This window comes from Oncorhynchus tshawytscha, linkage group LG07, assembly GCF_018296145.1.
Source record: "Oncorhynchus tshawytscha isolate Ot180627B linkage group LG07, Otsh_v2.0, whole genome shotgun sequence".
In the NCBI taxonomy this organism is placed as follows: Eukaryota; Metazoa; Chordata; class Actinopteri; order Salmoniformes; family Salmonidae; genus Oncorhynchus; species Oncorhynchus tshawytscha.
This window is the reverse complement of record NC_056435.1, coordinates 44,580,171-44,597,748: the sequence shown is the minus strand read 5'-3', so window position 1 is coordinate 44,597,748 and position 17,578 is coordinate 44,580,171. Positions and strand designations below refer to the sequence as shown.

General features: G+C 42.2%; 1 pseudogene; it reads right to left on the bottom strand.

The window, feature by feature from the left end:
- Positions 1–685: 685 nt before the first annotated feature.
- LOC112255279 lies at positions 686–17,233 on the bottom strand (annotated as a pseudogene).
- Between the last annotated feature and the right edge of the window lie 345 nt (positions 17,234–17,578).

Below are 17,578 nucleotides of genomic sequence, written 5' to 3'. Positions count from 1 at the left end.
ACACCACACGCACGCACACATACACACAGTACGCATTGAGGCATATTGACATGTCAAGATGTGTTTGTAGCTAATTGTCACAGATGTTACCGCCAACGGAACAGCGGGTCACACTGATGTACACTACCGTTCAAAAGTTTGGGGTCACTTAGAAATGTCCTTGTTTTCCATGAAAACATATATGAAATTAGTTGCATAATGAATAGGAAATATAGTCCAGACGTTGACAAAGTTATATAAATAATGATTTTTAATTGAATTAATAATTGTGTCCTTTCGTCAAAGAATACTCCATTTGCATAAATTAAAGACCTGCAGACCTTTGGCATTCTAGTTGTCAATTTGATAATCTGAAGAGATTTCACTGCATGCTTCTTGAAGCACCTCCCAAGTTGGATTGATGGGCACTTCTTACAAACCATACGGTCAAGGTGCTTCCACAACAGCTCAATAGGATTGAGATCTGGTGAATATGCTGGCCATTATAGACAGAATACCAGCTGACTGCTTCTTCCCTAAAAAGTTAGGGAAGAAACATAGTTTGGAGCTGTGCTTTAGGTCACTGTCCTGTTGTAGGAGGAAATTGGCTCCAATTAAGAGCCGTCCACAGGGTATGGCATGGTGTTGCAAAATGGAGTGATAGCCTTCCTTCTTCAAGATCCCTTTTACCCTGTACAAATCTCCCACTTTACCACCACCAAAGCACCCCCAGACCATCACATTGCCTCCACCGAGCTTGACAGATGGCGTCAAGCACTCTTCCAGCATCTTTTCAATGTTTCTGTGTCTCACGAATGTTCTTCTTTGTGATCTGAACACCTCAAACTTAAGATTTGTCTGTCCATAACACTTCTTTCCAATCTTCCTCTGTCCTGTGTCTGTGTTCTTTTGCCAATCTTAATCTTTTATTTTTATTGGCCGGGCTGAGATATGGCTTTTTCTTTGCAACTCTGCCTAGAAGGCCAGCATCCCAGAGTCGCTTTCTATTGATTTGTTTGTTTAGAGATTCTGGGCACCAAAGGTCCTCTTGATCGGAGTCTATAACCCTATACACACCTAGCTGGATACTGCATGCAAAGTCACACCTATGGTTTAGAGCAGGTTGATAGTGAGCCCTCGTCCCCCTCCTGGCCACCTGTCTGGGGGATGCGGGGCAGCATTGCTGAGCGGGTCAGGCCCCAGAAACGAGGAGGGGACAAGTCCGTCTTGGTGGCCGTGAACTTCCAGCCCATGTGGGAGCCACAGATCTGACACTGAGCGATCGTCCAGGCATACCTGAGGGAGGGGGGAGGAGCGAGCGAGAGAGGCAGAAATAACTTCAATCAGTCCTTACGGATTTGTGCAGCATGCCTCACTTCTTATTGTTGACATAAGGCATCTGACAGAAACTAATAACCTAGTCTTCCAATTCCCCTCATCACACAGTATATGGCATACCAGATAGCATTGCTAATAGAGGCCTGGGACTTTCTGATGCTCTCATGCACAGATATTACATAGAGAAAGAACACAGACTGTGTCAATTCAATACAATGCCCTCTCTCATCACCTCTCCATTTTCTCCTCAGACTAAAGCCCTTACTGGCGGTCACGTAGGAATGGCGGCAGGCCAGGCAAAGGAGGGAAGGCACACAGACAAACCACTCCACTCCCATCTGACACCTGTTCAATTAAGACGTTTCTCAGGGTTCTCGTCCTGGCAACAACCTACCATTTGAATAACAATTATCACAAAGAAGCACTTGCAATTAACAGATGAAAGACACCAATAAACAGCCTAAATCTGTCATGTCGTGTGTCTGTTGCTCTCTCCACAACATGTCTTCTCAGAACAACAGGCTGTAATAACACGCTTCACCAGAAGAGCAGTGTGGCAGAGAGGTTTCTTCCTCCTCCATAGCTCCCCACAGAGGACTTGAATAAGACTCATCTTGACCAGTGCCAGCCCATGGGGAGGATAAGTGGAGGAAGTTATTGCTGTCATTATTACAGGAGGCAAACACAGGAGCGCTGAGGACTGACGAGTGGCTTTGGTTGAAGATTCCTTACGTAACATAACAGAACCACTGAGAACCCAGGGGAGCCCAAGAGCCTTGGACATGTGTGTCACTTGAGAATATAATTTGTGAGTGTAAGGCTGTGGGTGAGTTTCTATAGTGTGGGGAATGTATGTGTGTGAGGCATGTATAGAGAGGGGTTACCCTGGAAACCAGCTGTGGAGCGTAGACGGCCTGCGGACCAGGTTGAGGTTGCTGGTTTTGTAGACAGTCAGGGTCTCATGGACCGTGGGAGTTAACATAGGCTGCCATGGGGCCATACAGAGACAAGCTGCAGGTGTGTGTGTGTGGAGGGGAGGAGACCAGGGTTTATTATCTGAACCACACTGTACAAAAAACTGCCGAATTGGGTGTACAAATGACATTCAGATATTAAAGTATACGAATACATTAAAACTACAAATATTCTAGAATGACCCAGGTCGAATCAGACAGTGTAGACAGACAGAATGGGACAGTAGCCAGAGAGATGGTTATGAAACTTAACTAGATGAATGTCAAACAAGAGACACGAACTTGCTTAACCCTTCCTTGCGTGCGCACGCACGCCACTCTGATGACCCCATAGATAAAGTGTTGAGTGTTCAGGGACATTGATGAGAAACTCCATATTATTTGAGGTTTTATAGATTCAAGTTATTGTTACATTTAATGGGTCTAGAAATGTAGAAATTCCACCACCACTTCTTGGTTGCTAAAATACTATTTCCTTTTACATTTTTTTATTTATTTAACCTTTATTTAACTTGGCAAGTCAGTTACGAACAAATCTTATTTACAATGATGGCCTAGGAACAGTGTGTTAACTGACTTGGGGCAGAACGAAAGATTTTGACCTTGCAGCTCAGGGATTCGATCTAGCAACCTTTCGGCTACTGGCCCAAAGCTCTGTCCAATACGCTACCTGCCGCCCCAAAAACTCAGTTAGCTTAAGCAAGTATATAGTTTAGAGAATCATTGTACCATCTAAACTGCTGTGAAATAGCCTGTGTTGCATGCGCGAGTGTTGCAAAATAAATGTACACATACATGTTAATCAATTATTTCATCCAAACTGCTTCTGTGTGGGTCAACGAGTGTCTGCGTTTTTAGACGCCTGACACGCTACAAGTCCCTCCTCTCCCATCTCCTCATTGGATTTTAGGAGCATATACCCACATGGGTGATTGAAAGATGGAGGTCCATACGCCAGTCCAGTCAGTTACAGTAACGCTCCTTAATGTTGGTTGCCAACTGCCATATAAAATCCACAGAAGTAGAAAAGAAGACTGAACAAGGAGAGATTACTAGAAATCAACTCAGTTTCCCCTTTAATCTGTGGATTAATTGTCAGAGTAGGGGGACACACGATTTTGCATGAGTTAAAATGGGTCAATATTTTACCAATATCCAGCAACAACAAATAAGGTCCTTGTACATTTCAGGTAAAATAACAACCAAATGTTTATATCCGAGGACAAATTAGCTAGCAACAGCAAACTACAGTTGAAGTTTACAAACACTTAGGTTGGAGTCATTAAAACTTGTTTTTCAACCACTCCACAAATTTCTTGTTAACACACTATAGTTTTGGCAAGTCAGTAAGGACATCTACTTTGTGCATGACACAAGTACTTTTTCCAACAATTGTTCACAGACAGATTATTTAATTTATAATTCACTGTGTCACAATTGCAGTGGGTCAGAAGTTTACATATACTAAGTTGACTGTGCCTTTAAACAGCTTGGAAAAGTCCATAAAAAATTGTCATGGCTCTTGAAGCTCTTGATAAGCTAATTGACATCATTTGAGTCAATCGGAGGTGTACCTGTGGATGCAATTCAAGGCCTACCTTCAAACTCAGTGCTTCTTTGCTTGACATCGTGGGAAAATCAAAAGAAATCAGCCAATAAGTCTGGTTCAACCTTGGGAGAAATTTCCAAATGCCTGAAGGTACCACTTTCATCTGTACAAAGAATAGTATGCAAGTATAAACACCATTGGACCACGCAGCCGTCATACCGCTCAGGGAGGAGACGCGTTCTGTCTCCTAGAGATGAACGTACTTTGGTGCGAAAACTTCAAATCAATCCCAAAACAACAGCGAAGGACCTTGTGAAGATGCCGGAGGAAACAGGTACAAAAGTATCTATATGCACAGTGAAACGAGTCCTATATCGACATAACCTGAAAGGCCACTCAGCAAGGAAGAAGCCACTGCTCCAAAACCGCTATAAAAAAGCCAGACTACGGTTTGCAACTGCACATGGGGACAAAGATGGTACTTTTTGGAGAAATGTCCCCTGGTCTGATAAAACAAAAATAGAACTGTTTGTCCATTATGTCCATCGTTATGTTTGGAGGAAAAAGGGAGAGGCTTGCAACCCGAAGAACACCATCCCAACCGTGAAGCACGGGGGTGACAGGATCATGTTGTGGGGGTGCATTGGTGCAGGAAGGACTGGTGCACTTCCCAAAATAGATGGCATCATGAGGGGGGAAAATGATGTGGATATATTGAAGAAACATCTCAAGAAGTCACTCAGGAAGCTAAAGCTTGGTTGCAAATGGGTCTTCCAAATGGACAATGATCCTAAGCATACTTCCAAAGTTGTGGCAAAATGGCTTAAGGACAACAAAGTCAAGGTATTAGAGAGTGGCCATCACAAAGCCCTGACCTCAACTGAAGTGAAAAAGCATGTGCGAGCAAGGAGGCCTACAAACCTGACTCAGTTACACCAGCTCTGTCAGGAGGAATGGCCAAAAATTCACCCAACTTACTGTGGGAAGCTTGTGGAAGGCTACCTGAAACGATTGACCCAAGTTAAACAATTTAAAGGCAATGCTACCAAATACTAATTGAGTGTATGTAAACTTCTGACCCTCTGGGAAGGTGATGAAAGAACTAAAAGCTGAAATAAATCATTCTCTCTACTATTATTCTGACATTTCACATTCTTAAAATAAAGTGGTGATCCTAACTGACCTAAAACAGGGATTTTTACTAGGATTAAATGTCAGGAATTGTGAAAAACTGAGTTCAAATGTATTTGGCTAAGTTGTATGTAAACTTCTGACTTCAACTGTACTTTCATAGCAGGAATATACATAATGCATAGGCTATTATTGTTGACCAAATAATGATTTTAAGAACAAGAACATTTTGCAGCAAAATCACAGAAAATTACCAACATCAGCAAAATGCTTCGATAAGAGCAAGGCAATGTCAGCGTCTGTAATTTTCGGCTTATTGTTCCAGCTCTAGTCAGAGCGACGATGAGGAGGGTGAGGATGGAGGGATGGATTAGAGAAGAGGTGTTTTAACACTTGCACAGCTCTCAATGCATGGGAGAGCTCACAAAAGAAGGCAGCATCTCTCACCTACCACCTCAAGAGAGGGGAAATTATCATCACTTTTGGGGGTGGCAGGGTAGCCTAGTGGTTAAGAGCGTTGGACTAGTAACCGGAAGGTTGCAAGTTCAAACCTCCGAGCTGACAAGGTACAAATCTGTCGTTCTGCCCCTGAACAGGCAGTTAACACACTGTTCCTAGGCCGTCATTGAAAATAAGAATTTGTTCTTAACCGACTTGCCTAGTTAAATAAAGGTAAAATTAAAATAGGCGGTGGCTAAATATAACACTAGCACATAGAGAGAGAGACGGGTGTCTGCCACAGAACAACAGGGAGGAGTAGGGGTAAGAGATTAGACCAGATCAGTTGGGGTACAGTGGGTACAGCTGGATGGATTCGTGGTGGGTGTAGGGGTACATATCAAACAGTGTGTGGATAAGGCTCTGTGTGTCAGACAGATGAACAAGTCCTCGCCTGGTTCATGCGTTGAGCAGTGTGCTTGGCCTTTAAATTGCAAGGTTTAGTGTATTTATGTGTATTTATGGCTCTGTGTCTGTCTGTCTTTGTGTGCTCATGATGTCCAGCTCACAGCACTGCCCATCTTCAGCAGCTGGAGCCGGAGGGCATCGTCTATGGGCAAACAGGCTGCCACTCTGTAGGAGAAATCTGATAGGAAGGAGGGATGGGGAGATGGTAGGTTACAGTTCAGGATTTAAATCTGAGAGGTTGGAAGAAGTACCTAAAAATATGATAGTTTTGGTGGCAGAAATATACAGTAGCCTTTAGGGGAGTTGTACCTATAGCGTTTGTGGGGAGGGAATCATCCTTGAGGTTCTCGTCCCACTCATGGAGCTGTCTCTTCACTCTGTTCATCAGAGTCTCCTGGGGGACAAACACAAGAAACAAGGTTACAAACAGGATGTGTGTCGTCACTTAACTGGTAAAGTATTTTTCTAAAACACATTATGGAATAAATCAGCTCAAATCAAGTTCCATTGGCAATGTTCTGTCTGTGTACACACAGTAGTTGCAGTGCATTCAGATAGTATTCAGACCTCGACCTTTTCCACATTTTGTTACGTTACAGCCGTATTATAAAATGGATGAAATATTTTTTCCCCCTCATCAATCTACACACAATACCCCATAATGACAAAGAAACAACAGGTTTTTAGCCATTTTTGCTAATGTAGAAATATCACATTTACATGAGTATTCAGACCCTTTACTCAGTACTTTGTTGAAGCACCTTTGGCACCGATTATAGCCTTGAGTCTTCTTGGGTGTGAAGCTACAAGCTTGGCACATCCGTATTTGGGGAGTTTCTCAGATTCTTCTCTGCAGATCCTTTCAAGCTCTGTCAGGTTGGATGGGGAGCGTCGCTCACACTCAACGTCAACAAAACTAAGGAGATGATTGTGGACTTCAGGAAACAGCAGAGGGAACACCCCCCCATCCACATCGATGGAACAGTAGTGGAGAGGGTAGCAAGTCTTAAGTTCCTCGGCATACACATCACAGACAAACTGAATTGGTCCACTCACACAGACAGCATCGTGAGGAAGGCGCAGCAGCGCCTCTTCAACCTCAGGAGGCTGAAGAAATTCGGCTTGTCACCAAAAGCACTCACAAACTTCTACAGATGCACAATCGAGAGCATCCTGGCGGGCTGTATCACCGCCTGGTATGGCAACTGCACCGCCCTCAACCGTAAGGCTCTCCAGAGGGTAGTGAGGTCTGCACAACGCATCACCGGGGGCAAACTACCTGCCCTCCAGGACACCTTGCTACAGGAAGGCCATAAAGATCATCAAGGACATCAACCACCCGAGCCACTGCCTGTTCACCCCGCTGCCATCCAGAAGGCGAGGTCAGTACAGGTGCATCAAAGCTGGGGCCGAGAGACTGAAAAACAGCTTCTATCTCAAGGCCATCAGACTGTTAAACAGCCACCACTAACATTGAGTGGCTACTGCCAACACACTGTCAATGACACTGACTCTACTCCAGCCACTTTAATCATGGGAATCGATGGGAAATGATGTAAATATATCACTAGCCACTTTAAACAATGCTACCTTATATAATGTTACTTACCCTACATTGTTCATCTCATATGCATACGTTGATACTGTACTCTATATCATCGACTGCATCCTTATGTAATACATGTATCACTAGCCACTTTAACTATGCCACTTGGTTTACATACTTATCTCATATGTATATACTGTACTCGATATCATCTACTGTATCTTGCCTATGCTGCTCTGTACCATCACTCATTCATATATCCTTATGTACATATTCTTTATCCCCTTACACTGTGTATGACAGTTTTTTTTGGAATTGTTAGTTAGATTACTTGCTCGTTATTACTGCATTGTCGGAACTAGAAGCACAAGCATTTCGCTACACTCGCATTAACATCTGCTAACCATGTGTATGTGACAAATAAAATTTGATTTGATTTGATTTGATTTGATTTGATATTCAGGTCTCTCCAGAGATGTCCGATCAGTTTCAAGTCTGGGCTCTGGCTGGGCCACTCAAGCACATTCAGAGACTTGTCCCGAACCCACTCATGCGTTGTCTTGGCTGTGTGCTTAGGACCGTTGTCCTGTTGGAAGGTGAACCTTCGCCCCAGGCTGAGGCCCTGAGCACTCTGGAGCAGGTTTTCATCAAGGATCTCTCTGTATTGCTCCGTTCATCTTTTCCTCTATCCTGACTAGTCTCCCAGTCCCTGCTGCTGAAAAACATCACCACAACTTGATTCTGCCCCCACCATGCTTCACCATAGGGATGGTGCCAGGTTTCCTCCAGATGTGACACTTGGCATTCAGGCCAAAGAGTTCAATCTTGGTTTCATCAGACCAGAGAATCTTGTTTCTCATGATCTGAGAGTCATTTAGGTGCCTTTTGGCAAACTCCAAGCGGGCTGTCATGTGCCTTTTACTGAGGAGTGGCTTCCGTCTGACCACTCTACCATAAAGTCCAATTGGTGGAGTGCTGCAGAGATAGTTGTCCTTCTGGAAGGTTATCCCATCTCGACAGAGAAACTCTGGAGCTCTGTCAGAGTGACCATCGGGGTCTTGGTCACCTCTTTGACCAAGACCCGCCTCCCCCGATTGCTCAGTTTGGCCAGGTGACCAGGTCTAGGAATAGTCTTGGTGGTTCCATACTTCTTCCATTTAAGAATGATAGAAGCCACTCTGTTCTTGAGGACCTTCAATGCTGCAGAAATGTTTTGGTACCCTTCCCCAGATCTGTGCCTCGACACAATTCTGTCTCGGAGCTCTAAGGACAATTCTTCCGACCTCATGTCTTGGTTTTTGCTCTGACATGCACTGTCAGCTGTGGGACCTTATATAGACAAGTGTGCGCCTTTCCAAATCATGTCCAATTAATTGAATTTACCACAGGTAGATTGCAATCAAGTTGTAAAAATATCAAGTATGATCAATGGAAACAGGATGCACCTGAGCTCAATTTCTAATCTCATAGCAAAGGGTCTGAATACTTAGGTAAATAAGGTATTTCAGTTTTTATTTATTTCCAAAAATGTCTAAAAAATTGTTTTTTGCTTATCCATTATGGGGTATTGTGAGTAGATTTTAAGAGGAAAAAAATGTATGTAATCCATTTAAAAATAAGGCTGAAACGTAACAAAATGTGGAAACAGTGAAGGGGCCTGAATACTTTCTGAATGGACTGTATATCTAGCCCTGAGAGGTTAAGACACTAACCTATAGAACAGTGTTGAGTACACAGAGTCATAGAGGGAGTAGACCCAGGGAGGCCACACAGGCAAACACACAGAAACCATCACCTCAGCAGGAGAACATCTTCATTCATATGCCTTGTGTTACACAAACAACACTGGGTTGCAGGTCACATTCAGGAGGGAGCAACTATATATAGAGGGGACATTATTCCTTTTCCACATGAGAGAAAAGCATGTCTGTTCTAAACAAAACAAGTGTATCTGAACACTCCATAAGATTGGGCCTACAGTTGAAAATGCGTCTCATGTTCCGTGTGTGTCTCGCCACCGAAAACTGTCACCACTACCTCTGCATGTTAAACATCCCCCTAACAAACAATTAACCTTCCCACCGCTCCTATTCTCCACACCCTGTCACTACCACCACACTCTGTTTGTTAACTTCAAGAGTGTGTGATAACAGACGGTGCATGACTTCACCATCAACAGAACAACATACACAGACATATAAGGTAATATTTTAAGGCAGGGGTTCTCAAACCAGGGTCCACGGAGGTACTGCAGGGGGTCCACAGCTAGATCTCTTTTTTTGGACATTACATTTTTTTATGAATATTACTAACACATTAAACTACTTTTGGCGTAGGGATCTGTGGAATAAGTTAAAAGTATGTAATGCAATACAATGTAATATTATTAATCTACAATGGATGTTCTTAACCCTGGGCAACATGGACCTGGGAAGCTCACAGGGATATTGGTATCCACAGTACTCCACCAATTATACATATTTCAGCATAACACCAAAAAAATTAAAATTGTTGACATAAATGCACTGTAATTTAAGCTTTGAAATGGCAAAGTTTTCTATCTGCATCATGGCAATTATTTTAGAATTGCAGGATATTAGCTTTAAAGCTGCAACAACAAAACATCTATCTGCCCCATGAAAAAATGTTTCTTCCCAGGGTTCGGACCATGGTTCGTCCGACCATGCACTGCCAAAGTCATAGTAAAACACCCTGTATGCTATTTCTCTCTCTCGAGTTGTGTTATGAGGTGGTCATTGGTGAATTTGCTATCATAAAAGGGGTCCCCGGCCCCAAAGCATTTGAGAAGTCCTGTTTAAGATATGTGATGTCTCATTTAAAGCTAGATTATGAGGGTAGTAGAGTATGTGTAGTATATCATGTGAACAGTGGTACATACTGACTGTACAAAACATTAGGAACTCTCTCTCCATGACAAAGACCGACCAGGTCTCATAGTGATGAGACAGACGATGGTTTCGCATATTTGAACTTCACTGGCGCCACGCAGTAAAACATTTAGTGTCACAGCGCACAGCAGGGCAGCACACAAGCGACATTCCGAGTAATTTGCCTATTCCTATAGCCTGTTCCAATAAATATGTTATATAGCAAGAGAGGAATGCAGGCCAAAGAGAGCAGAGAATTCACCAAAGCAGCACAAAATGCCCAGTCAGAAAATACTTTCTCTCTCTGTCAAATGCATGGGCATAAGGCTACAGTGTGTCTATAGAGTCTTCGGTCTAGCTGTTTTAAAAGAATGTAGCCTATTTTCCCTTCTCTCCATTTGATAGCCTTCAGTCATATTCATAGCCTAAGGTTAATAACTTTATGCATGGCTTTCTCCCGGTCAAACAATGAATATAACAGAGTTCTATCTCAAAAAGTTATTTGAATGACATAAGGTAAAAACATAAGGTAGCCAAAGGTCTAATAATGAGAGAACAAACAATATCAATAGCCTATAGAAAAATCGAATGACAAGTTTAAGCTTATTAAAGATGCACTATCCAGAATTTGCTGCGCCATTTCATAGAACATAGAACAAATCTACAGCTTTTGACTTGCTTTCAATGCGATTGACAGATCTGTAACACACATTTCTATGTGAATTTGGTCAGGTCCCCCAAAAGTTACATATTGCAGCTTTAACAAAGAAAAGCAAAATCAAGGAGTGCAAGGCAGCATACAAAGACAAATGAGAAAACCTTTTCAAGGACAAGGTCAGTAGGAAAGCGTGACAAGGGCTCCAAACCAAAGATACATTGTCGAAAATGACCTTGCGTTTGCAAATTATTTGAACAGTTTCTATTGTCGGTTTGACATGTGTGATTTTACTAGTAGAAAGAGGAGGAAGGGAAGCGCTACTAAGGTATACAATAGTACATTTTGGTAGATAGAAGGTGCTCTTTGGTAAAAGGGGTAAATTGGTCATCAAAAAGAAAGGAGGACCAAGGCACTCTTCATATACTAATAAGTATTAATAAAGGCATTTTAATTAATTATATGAAGAGTGCCTTGGTCCTCCTTTCTTTTTGATGTGTGATTTTACATTGAAGCAGAAAGTAGCCTTGGACAGTATAGACAGCATACCAGCTGTTGATATACAGATCTCTGTGAATGACATCAAGAAATACATTCAATGTGTCAACCCACAAAAATCATATGGTCCAGACGGTGTCAGCAGCAAGGCACTACAGGCATGCGCAGACCAGCTCGAATTTCAGTTCCAGCGATACACCATCCATCTGGTTTTGGCTGAGATGAAGGTTCACCTTCCAACAAGACAACGACCCTAAGCACACAGCCAAGACAACGCAGGAGTGGCTTGGGGACAAGTCTCTGAATGTGCTTGAGTGGCCCAGCCAGAGACCAGACTTGAAACTGATCGGACATCTCTGGAGAGACCTGAATATAGCTGTAGAGAAACGCTCCCCATCCAACCTGATAGAGCTTGAAAGGATCTGCAGACATGAATGGAAGAAACTCCCCAAATACAGGTGTGCCAAGCTTGTAGCATCATACCCCAGAAGACTCTAGGCTGTAATCACTGCCAAAGGTGCTTCAACAAAGTACTGAGTAAAGGGTCTGAATACTTATGTAAATGTGATATTTCAGTTTTTTAAATTTGTAATACATTTCTAAAAATCTGTTTTTGCTCTGTCATTATGGGGTATTGTGTGTAGAAAGATGGGGAAAAAACGATTTAATCAATTTTAGAACACGGCTGTAACCTAACAAAATGTGGAAAAAGTCAAGGGGTATGAATATTTTAGCACCAGTTGTACATTTAACATTAATTCCTATAATTCGAATCTACAATGTTTGTTACTTTGGCAAAGGTCATTTCTGTTAATGCATTCAATATTATTATTCCAGTCTTCTCATTATCATTGTCGGAGTGGACATATTGTTTGCAGAGTGCACAACCTATACTACATTTGTGAGAAACAGGTTTTGGTTCGTTTCACTCCATTTATGAGTTTTGTAAATTTAGTCATTGTCTTTTGTTTGGAGCGCTTCTGTCAATGTTGAGTAAGGACGCGCACGCATAGAAGTAGGCCTATAGGCTACCTGGCCTGATTATACATAGTAGGCCTATAGGCTGCCTGGCCTGATTATGCATAGAAGTAGGCCTATAGGCTACCTGGCCTGATTATGCATAGAAGTAGGCCTATAGGCTACCTGGCCTGATTATGCATAGAAGTAGGCCTATAGGCTACCTGGCCTGATTATGCATAGAAGTAGGCCTATAGGCTACCTGGCCTGATTATGCATAGAAGTAGGCCTATAGGCTACCTGGCCTGATTATGCATAGAAGTAGGCCTATAGGCTACCTGGCCTGATTATGCATAGAAGTAGGCCTATAGGCTACCTGGCCTGATTATGCATAGAAGTAGGCCTATAGGCTACCTGGCCTGATTATGCATAGTAGGCCTATAGGCTACCTGGCCTGATTGTACATAGTAGGCCTATAGGCTACCTGGCCTGATTATACATAGTAGGCCTATAGGCTACCTGGCCTGATTGTACATAGTAGGCCTATAGGCTACCTGGCCTGATTATGCATAGAAGTAGGCCTATAGGCTACCTGACCTGATTATGCATAGAAGTAGGCCTATAGGCTACCTGGCCTGATTATACATAGAAGTAGGCCTATAGGCTCAGTAGGCCTTTCACACTCAGTGTGAAAGGGGAAAATATCATGCTCTGATCCAGTGGAAACTTCATAAAATAGGCCTACCTGATTACTTCTTATCAGTGCTTGACTTGGACTGAAATACATTCCAGTACTCATTTTGGGTGCTGGTACTGTTTATATTTTAGGTACAAGAGCTCCACAATATTTTTGAGGTAATATTTTATAAGAGGAACAGGAGCTCAAGCAGTAGAACATTTTAAGTGACAGTACTCAGCTCTGAGCTCCTGCCCAAGTCAAGCACTGCTTCTTATCCTTGCGCAAATAGCCTACAGTTGTGTCTGACCGAAGTTCACTGGCATGGAAAACTGAGGGCCCAGAATATTTTATACAATGTTGAAAGGCACTAAAGTAACTGCAAAAAATGTGACAACACAATGGATTTTTTGTCTTGAATACAAAGTGTTATGTTTTGGTCAAATGCAACACATGACTAAGTACCACTCTCAATATTTTAAAGCATAGCGGTGGCTGCATCATGGTATGGGTATGCTTGTAATCATTAAGGACTATGGAGTTTTTCAGGATAAAAAAAATAAATGGAACTAAGCACAGGCAAAATCCTAGACGAAAACATGGTTCAGTCTGCTGCCCACCAGACACTTGGAGATTAATTCCCCTTTCAGTAGAACAATAACCTAAAACAGAAGGCCAAATCTACACTGGAGTTGCTTACCAAGAGAGTGAATGTTCCTTAGTGGCTGAGTTACAGTTTTGACTTAAATCTACTTTAAAATCTATGGCAAGACCTGAAAATGGTTGTATAAGCAATGATCAACAATCAATTTGGCAGAGCTTGAAGAATTTTGAAAAGAATAACGGGCAAATGTTGCACAATCCAGGTGTGGGTGGAACGCTCATAGAGACTTACAGCTGTAATCGCTTCCAAAGGAGCTTCTACAAAGTATTGACTCAGAGGTGTGAATACTTACATAAATGAGATATTTCTGTAAACTTTTCCAAAAATATGTTTTCACTTCGTCATTATGGGGTATTGTGTGAAGATGGATTAAATGTATTTATTTTCTTACCCATTTTGAATTCAGGCTGTAACAACAACATATGGAATAAGTCAAGGTGTATGAAAACGTTCTGAAGGCACTGTATGTGCTTTTGTCAGTATATATATTGTTTAAAAGGCTAGTATATTATATCACCTCCCCATAGTGTCTAATGTGCTTTTCTACTAAAAGGATAAAAATAATGAGTGTGCCATCTTGTGGAATAACTTGCTAAATATTTGTTGCTCATTCATACTGTACATAGAGGCCATGTCAGAATAACCATACCTGCATTATAAATAGTAGGCTTTTAGGGTATGTGAAAATAGAACGTTTTATAGTATGTGACATTTTTTTTAAATTGAGTATGTTTTAAATGCCAGGATGTCATACTAATTTCTGCGTTTCATCTAGTAGAATTTGCTGCACACTATTGAGGAAGAGAATCATATTTTTTACACACACGTGTGTTTGATAACAGCTGATAATCAGAATAGGGGATGCACTCTACAAAAATGTACAAATGGCGGGGAACAAGCGTGATTGAGCAATAGATGACATCTTCTCAGTATGGATGAGTAATATGTTAATATTTGTTGCTTAATGCATGTGTTTTTATTAAACAGTAAGATCTAGTATGCAGTACTATTAGTACACCGTATGTAGTTTTAGTAAGAAGTTGGCAAGGTGGATTTCGGACAAGGCCCATCTCTACTTATAAGGCCATGAAGATAATAATGCCTTTATGAAAGTGAGAATGATGATTACATTTAGAGAAGAAGCTCAAGTGACAGACAGATTGGATAGATTTGTCTTCTGTCTATAAGCTGTTTCACTCATTACTCTGCCCAGGTTCTACAAGGTTTCAGGTGGTTCTGTTCAGTAACATTTGTTTTCACTCACCCATCTGCCTGGGTTCTGATCTCATGGACCTTGAACCGCTGCTGTCCGACTACCTTCACTTTGACAGTCTCGATGCCGTACTCCTGCCCCTCCCGATAAGCATAGATTTCAGCTGTCGTCCCAAACTCTGCATGCACCTCGCCTGTCACTGGAGGGTAAGGTGAGAGGTACAGACAGCCACACACATCTAATTAAGAACACTCTACTGTGATCACACACACGACACCAGTCCAATGCATTCAAATCAGTGGTGTAAAGTACTTAAGTAAAAATACTTTAAACTACTACTAAAGTAGTTTCCGGGGGTATCTGTACTTTACTATTTATAATTTTGACAACTTTTACTTCTCTACATTCCTAAATATAATAATGTACTTTTTACTCCATACATTTTTCCTGACACCCAAAATGACTTGTTACATTTTGACAGGAAAATGGTCCAATTCACACACTTATAAAGAGAACATCCCTGGTCATTCCTACTGCCTCTGATCTGGTGGACTCACTAAACACAAATACTTTGTGTTATAGTGTGCCCCAGGCCACCCGCCAATAAAAAATTAATTGTGCCTTCTGGTTTGCTTAATATAAGGAATTTTAAATGGTTTATACTTTTACTTTTGATAGATAAGTACATTTGAGCAATTCCATTTCCTTTTGATAAGTATATATACAACTAAATACTTTCACTCAAGTAGTATTTTTACTTTTACCTTTGTCATTTTCTATTAAGGTATCTTTACTTACTTATGACAATTGAGTACTTTTTCCATCACTGATTCAAACATGAGGCTGTGCATTATCAGGCTGAAACATGAGGTGATGGCGTTGGATGAATGGAATTCAAATTGACATCGATAAAATGCAATTGTGTTCGTTGTCCGTAGCTTATGCCTGCCCTTACCATAGCACCACCCCCATCATGGGGTACTCAATTCACAGCATTGACATCAGCAAAGTGCTCAAATGTGTTGATAAAATGCGGGACATGATTGTTTGGTTGCGGGACAAAGGGCCAAAATGCGGGGCTGTCCGGCACAATCTGGGATATGTGATCACCCTAAACAGAGTCCATTCTTCCCACCCTCTGCTTCTCTCCCTCCCTTCACTCTATACCTGTGTGCGAGCACAGCAAATGTGCGGTCTCTCTGGATGATGTTGCGCATCATGCTGACCTCCTGCAGTCTGAAGAGCTGCAGCGGCAGGGTCTGTCCAGGGATAAGCATGATGGCGGTGAATGGAAGCACTGGGATGGTCTGACAGCTGTCGTCATCGTACTGGGAGGAGGGGGGCCGAAGCACTAGTGCAGTGTAGAAAACCAAGAACTCTATACTCAATGATACAGCTGTACAACAATACTTTGTAGATGTAAATATGAAACCCACAGCATGTGAAGTTGGAAGACTCGGGTCAAAGTTTATGCTTGGTTTTTCTTCATCCTCACTGTCCCCATCTCATCCTCTTAATTTTATGTAAGAATTATAGTCAAAGTGACCATAAGAAAGCAAATATGTACTTTCACTTTCACTTGCCCCATTGCAAAACAATTTCCCGAGTCATTGCGTTAACAATAACCTGTTGGACATGAAGATGCATTTGGAAGATAATCACAGAAAACCTAGGTTTGGCAAGCTATTACTAGTAGACTGGCATGACTAGCAGCTGGGAATTAAATGACATTAGCATGCAAGGTAGCTAGCTAACGAGACATTTCTCAGTTATGTAACTAGCAAGATAAATTTTAATGAAAGCATTCAATCCGTGAAAATTAGCTTCACTACGACAGTGATTGAATGAGTTCATTATGCTGTCACATGAAGTATGGCCTCGTTTCTTTGAATAGAAAACAGATGCGTTTAAGGTCCCATTACAATAACCAACGTATGCTTCAGTACACTAGTCTACCAATGCAATTAAAGACCTTTGTACCGGGTAAGAGTTGTAGCTGATTGCCCATGTCGATATTGTCGCCTCCACCCCGGTCGTCGGCCATATCCTGTGGTTTTCTATAGCAGGGTAAGCATCCAAAACGACTCACTGTCGAGCCCAAGTGGACTGAGTTAATCTTCTCAGAATTATGCATTTTGGGGCTTGGAATTAGTTTAGTGGTGGACATGTTCCCATTAGTTGGATCTGAAACAGCAGAGGGAACACCCCCCTATCCACATTGATGGAACAGTAGTGGAGAGGGTAGTACGTTTTAAGGTCCTCGGCGTACACATCACAAACTGAATTGGTCCACCCACACAGAATCGTGAAGGCGGCGCAGCAGCGCCTCTTCAACCTCAGGAGGCTGAAAAAATTCAGCTTGTCACCAAAAGCACTCACAAACTTCTACAGATGCACAATCGAGAGCATCCTGTCGGGCTGTATCACCGCCTGGTATGGCAACTGCTCCGCCCACAACCGTAAGGCTCTCCAGAGGGTAGTGAGGTCTGCACAACGCATCACCGGGGGGCAAACTACCTGCCCTCCAGGACACCTACACCACCCGATGTCACAGGAGGGCCATAAAGATCAAGAACAACCACCCGAGGCACTGCCTGTTCACCC